The 6,000-nt window shown below is 37.2% G+C and overlaps 1 protein-coding gene across 1 annotated transcript in view; it reads right to left on the reverse strand.

The window, feature by feature from the left end:
* Positions 1-5,572, reverse strand: part of LOC145683937 (proton-coupled zinc antiporter SLC30A2-like) — a 163,109-nt gene extending 157,537 nt beyond the window's left edge. Inside the window, exon 1 of the mRNA XM_081755633.1 lies at positions 5,347-5,572. The gene's annotated coding sequence lies outside the window, so the exon portion shown is untranslated. The remainder of the gene's footprint in view (positions 1-5,346) is intronic.
* Between the last annotated feature and the right edge of the window lie 428 nt (positions 5,573-6,000).

Raw genomic sequence — 6,000 nt, forward strand, 5'->3', positions numbered from 1 at the left:
AAACTGAGTCTCGTTTTTTCTATTGCATTTGCTCGCGATCGTTTACCGGCTACTCTTCCATGTAAATTGCTTCTTCTTAAAACCAGTATTATTGTTTCGGGATGCACACGTTCTTATAATTCTTTGGCCAGTTTAGGAGCACTTATCTTGGGGTTTTTATTATCCTGTAGTACAATCCATCGCTCGTCTGACTTTGAAAACATTTTAGGTCTACCACTTTTTGGTTTATTTTCCACTGATTTTGTTGATTTAAAACGTCAAGTAATGTCATGAACTGTGGAATGTGACATATTTACTATTTCCTCAATATCATGAACTGATTTTCCTCTTTATAATATTTTAAAATAAGTTCTCTTACTTCTAAAGAAGTTTGACCACGTTGTCTTCCCGTTTTGACTTTTAAACACACAGTTTCACTCACATGGAAACAGTACGGCTTCGACTCGCTTCACTTGGATACCTAAAACCGTCAAGTAAACAAATTCTTGGAAATTCCCCTATTAAATCCAAAAACAAAGAGAGTGCTGCCTCATGCTCGAGTTCTTTTTTGACATGGATTTTTAGCTCTATTTTCACTTTTTTGCATTTTTTATAGTCATAAAATTGAGTTTTCTTATTGTTGTTTCTATATTCCATAAGTTGTTTCTATATATAGAATAATTTAAATATTTTTTTTTCTCTCTGAAGCATACTCTTGGTATATTTATTCTCAATTAGAATGTATAAATAGGTATAACTGATGTCCCACTTCTTTATTGAGCCACTGTATATTAAGTATTGACAATTTTGAATACTTTGTAGTGGGATACAACACTTCTATACCAAGGATCTTTGACACAGGTACTATGCTCATCTAAAACAAAATGTACTTTACCATTAGGTTTATACTGGACTAAATGACCCAGAAGCTGAGAAAGCGTGTTTGTTATGTAACCTAAACCTATCATGTGTACACTAAGATGAACCAGACGGGAGTCCGTTTGTCTGATGACTTTCCTTATAACAAAGAACTGCATGTCGAAATCTCCCTACAATTATTGTCGATTTATCCCCTAAATGCATTGATTAACGAAAGCCAACATGAGTTGTCACTGTAACAAACAATGTGAGTCAGCCTGATACACATGCATCCAGAGGGTATACTCTATCATAATACCAATCCTTTGTCTCCTTTCATTACCGCTATACCCAGGGGTAAAAGTGCGGGCAACGCGGGGTACGCCGTCCCCCACCTCCAAAAATATTTACACCGTCCCTCCACTTCCTAAGAAATTACAATGGGCAAAGATAGGCAGCTACCCACCGTCCCCCTACCTTTTCAAATCCGCTTTTAAACCTGGCTATACCTTATTTTTGACTTACTGAAACTTATAACATGGATATATTTAAAAAAAAAAAAGCTTCATGTACCTATTTTAGAGGCTTTTGCTTTCGTTGCGACATGCAAAATTAACCTCTCTGAATATGCAGGTTGTCACTGAGAACTGACACTAACCTTCCACGTATTGAATGTTTCTTCTCGCATGCGTGTATGAGCACTAGCTTTGCCAGACCTTAAAAGTGTCGAGTGACCCTATATTACACATGTACATAGGTATTATTATTATTATTATTATTATTATTATTATTATTATTATTATTATTATTATTATTATTACATTTTCAGTATTATGTTATTGACACATGAATCTTGACAGTGCGTGAAGTTAAAATCACATGTTGTAGGAAATGTCCAGTAAGGTATTCATAAGCAAAGAAAGAGAGAGAGAGAGATCTTATTGCATTCAACTCATTCAGAAAACTGCTTCTTCCTATCTATTACCCTTTTCACTCTGTAGCGATCAACATTAAAACCGGAAGTGGTTGATTCCTGCCACTTGGATAGAGGTTAAAAATCAATTATCTATTCTTAGATCGCACTAAATAAATTTTAAAAAAGCGTTTCTCGCTAACTTTTAATATTTTTGCTCTATGTAGATTAAAGCAAATTCTCTCGAGGAATTTGAAGCTTAAAATATATAACATGATAATCATGCCTGTTGTTCTGTATGGTTGCGAAACATGGTCGCGTACTCGGAAGGAAGAACATAGACTAAAAGTATCTGAGAACAAAATTCTAAGACGAATATTCGGACCCAAGAGAAACGGGAATGGCAAAAACTTCATAACGTGGAACTACATAATTTATACGGTTTACCGAACATTGTTAGAGTCATGAAGTCTAGGAGGCTCAGGTGGGCAGGTCATGTAGCCGGGATGGAAGAAAGCAGAAACGCTTTTAGTCTTGGCTAGAAGACTAATTGGAAAACGACCATTAGGAAGACCTAGGCGCAGATGGGAAGACAATGTTAAGATGGATCTCGCAGAAATAGGAACACGAAATAGAAACTGGATCCAGTTGGCTAAGGATAGAAATCAGTGGAGAGTTTTTGTGAACGCGACATTGAACTTCTGGGTTCCATAGGCCATAGATCAATATTGAAACCTGAAGTTGAAGTGCATTTCTATCAATTCCAAAAAATGGGAATGAAACATGTTCTTGAAATAGTTAACTGATTAAAAGTGGGAAGGTTGATTTCTACCACTTCCGGTGGATGGATTAACATCATCATCAACAACCGTGATACCTAACTTTTAATCCTGTATATCGTGGCCAAAATTGATAGTAATTCATTTACCGGAAGTGGTAGAAATCAACCTTCCCGCTTTTAATGTTGATCACTATAGAGCAAAAAGTGTAATAAATAGAATAAATAGCGTGGGGCCTCTGGTTCGGTTGAAATTTTGTCTTCTGGACGGGCGAGGGTAAATATACGTACAAAAGAGTTTTGGTGAACAACATTCCCTAACAAACATGTTACTCTTTAGCAGAAAGTTTTAAAATATGCCAATTCTTTTATCACCGTCTTGAGAGAGAATTGTGGTGGTGAAAAAAACAGAGGTTCCTAACCAGTGTGTCGCGACACAGCGATGCGTTCGAGTCGAGTCGAGACAGGATTTTCCTGACAAAATTCGAGTCGAGACACAGCTCTTCCAATAGAAAAATATATACTTTTCGAGTCGAGACATCACTTTTACAGTACATTTTCGAGACGAGACAGTCTCAAATCTTGTCTCGTGCGCATCCCTAGCGACACACTGGGGTTTCAAGCAGTCCCTTTGGGTGTATCGCGAAATTTTAGAATTTGAAAATCATGAAGCATTTTATTATTAGTTTAAATCAATTCTGAGCCAGACTGTACCCGCCAACACGTCCAGTTGCAGCAACAAGTTCAATAGTACTTGAAAGGAAGTATAATCTTATACAGACGCTACCCAAAATTTTCGGTTGGAAGAGGTCCAAGCTTTGGAAGCGATCGAATACTACAAGCTACGTCCAGGGCCGGATCCAGGATTCTCTGAGGGAAGGTGCACCAATAACTACCAGTACATTTGAATTAAATTTGAGTTTTTGAAATGTCTTTAGGCATCTGTGATGTGAATGAGGAATTCCTTTGGAAATGCTAAGTGTCTGCTGTCGATGAATTCTTTTCCTTCAACCTTCAGAAAATCTACTTAAAGTATTGATTTTGCAAAAACTCACTGCTAGCTTCTCACTTTAGGTACTGTATATTTACAACAAAAGGGCGGGGAGATGCACGTGCACCTTTGCAACCCTCCTAAATCCGGCCCTGGCTACGTCTATATAGTATAGAACGGTATTATCTTGTATCCGAAAAGATGGTAAGTGATTGTAAAATACTTTCACCTATATTTTCAGGAAAAAATTGAACTAGATTGTTTCTACAAGAGGAAGAGTGCAGATGAAGTGTAAGATCAAATTTTTATGCTACATCAATCATTTCCCTGTTAAACAAGTATAATTTTATTGAAAAAAAAAAACGTATACAAATTTAGGGGGGCACGGTAGCAGTTAGGGGGGCCCGAACCAATCATATTACACTTCATCACCATATTATAGTTCATTTGCAAGCCTACCGTGAAATTTTATGGGGGCCCGGCCCCCTTGCTCCCCGTGGATACGGGCCTGTACAAATATACGTTGAGTTAGGAAGTTTTAGGTGAAGGCCGGACTCGGTTGACCTCCTGTGGGTGCGCCCCTGGCCTCACACTATTATAATTTACATTATTATTAATAAAAAAAAAAGTGTCACGATGTCGTGGTCGTTCCGTAAAATGTGTTTTTAGTCGAAAAGGTTGGGAACCACTGAGCTAAACACTTTAAAATCCTAGTAGAACAATGCAACTTAAGTGAAGGAGAAACTTGAAACAGTGAATGGAAACATCGTGAATATTAATAACGTAACTTAGTGGACTACTTCATAGTTTAATGGCTCAGTGGTAGAGCGTTCACCTCTGGTGCTTCGGGTCCCGGGTTCGATCCCAGTCCCCGCCAAGTGAACTTTGTGGTGGACAAACACCGTGTGCGTGGGTTTTCTTGGGGTTATCCCGTTTCCTCCCACTTTCTTCATTTCATTCATTACTCATCATCACCGTCTCCCTTAGCCTAACCAGGCGTAATTGTGGGACGTAAAACTCAAAGATTTCATTTCATTTTTCATAGTATAACGAATAGCATTTTTCATCCTTATTGGGACAAATGTGGATCTGATTCTCGTAGTCCACGTTTGGTTAACTTTGTTGCTAACTAACGTAATTCTTGAGCACACAATTTACTCAGGTGTAATTCAAGGTGACCAGACGTCCCGTTTTAGCCGGGACAGTCCCTTTTTTCCAACCGTTGTCCCGTTTTTTTCTGATTCTCGAATGGGACGGCTAAATGTCCCGTTTTAAAATAAAAGTGACCTAGTTGTCCCGTAATTATTATTCAAAATATAAATCGTCAATGCAAATTCTACTCTCTTCCGTACCAACACTCGTTGCTAAGGTTTAGCCGTGTCTAGAACTTCTGAATTTTCAAATGGGAATTGAGTGTTCGTGCTTCAAGTGGGAATTGAGTGGGAATTCTGAGTGTTCAACTAGTTAAAAGAATTGGTGGATAGAACTTGCAATCGGGAACCATTATTTGTTGCGTGGTACACGTAAAGTTAGAAACGGTGTGTTATAATTTTTACTTGCGTATTTTGTAAATTGAGAACACTGCTGAGTCCCAACTCAGATATGCCCCCTCCCCCCGCGTAGCCGATTCGTATGCGTCCCGTTTTCGTAAGTGAAAATTCTGGTCACCTTGGTGTAATTAGTATCCTTAATGGAAATATTCCAACTTGAAAGAAGTAAAGAATTTTACGTTGTAACAATTTTTGTCATAAAACGGGTTTGTAATCAATCAATCATCAATAAGAAATATAAAAATTTGAATAAGTATATAAAATTGAAAGTGTTTACCTTACTGGAAGAATCAATCAGTCACTGCCATCAGAATCACTGTCACTTCAATAAATAAAAATATAATAGCAAAGATTAATCTTTTCTTAAATTAAGGTAAAACAGAAATCACACAATCTCTACACAGAACCACACTTCAGGAAGGTCAACAATCTACTGTTACGTATTTGCTCTGCTCTGCGCAAACCACACCACACGCTACTCAAGTAGAAAACGTGACTTAATCACTCTTTCCTTATCCTGATCGTTTAACAATAGCCACAATCTGTTTACGTAAGGAGGAAGGTCATGAATCATTACCTTTGGTCAGGTGGTTATAAATACAAAAATTCAACTATCCCCCGTCTTGTTGTGAGTGGATTTGGAATCTTGTCTGTGATATAGAAAGCTATTTTTATTGTGAACACGTCTACATGAAACAATGAAAACATAAACAAAAAACACATTGTCTGATCAGGAGAGATTGGCACATTTTGTAAATAAGGGGACGTAGGAGGTTATTATTATTATTATTATTATTATTATTATTATTATTATTATTATTATTATTATTATTAAAATGGTAAATGGCAAAAGGTAAGATGAATGATGAGAGTTAAAAAAAGGAAACTGAAGATCAAGAAACATGGAAGAAACATTTCCAGACCCAAATCT

The sequence above is a fragment of the Thermobia domestica genome, chromosome 4, assembly GCF_964235325.1.
Source record: "Thermobia domestica chromosome 4, izTheDome1.hap1.1, whole genome shotgun sequence".
NCBI classification, from domain to species: domain Eukaryota; kingdom Metazoa; phylum Arthropoda; class Insecta; order Zygentoma; family Lepismatidae; genus Thermobia; species Thermobia domestica.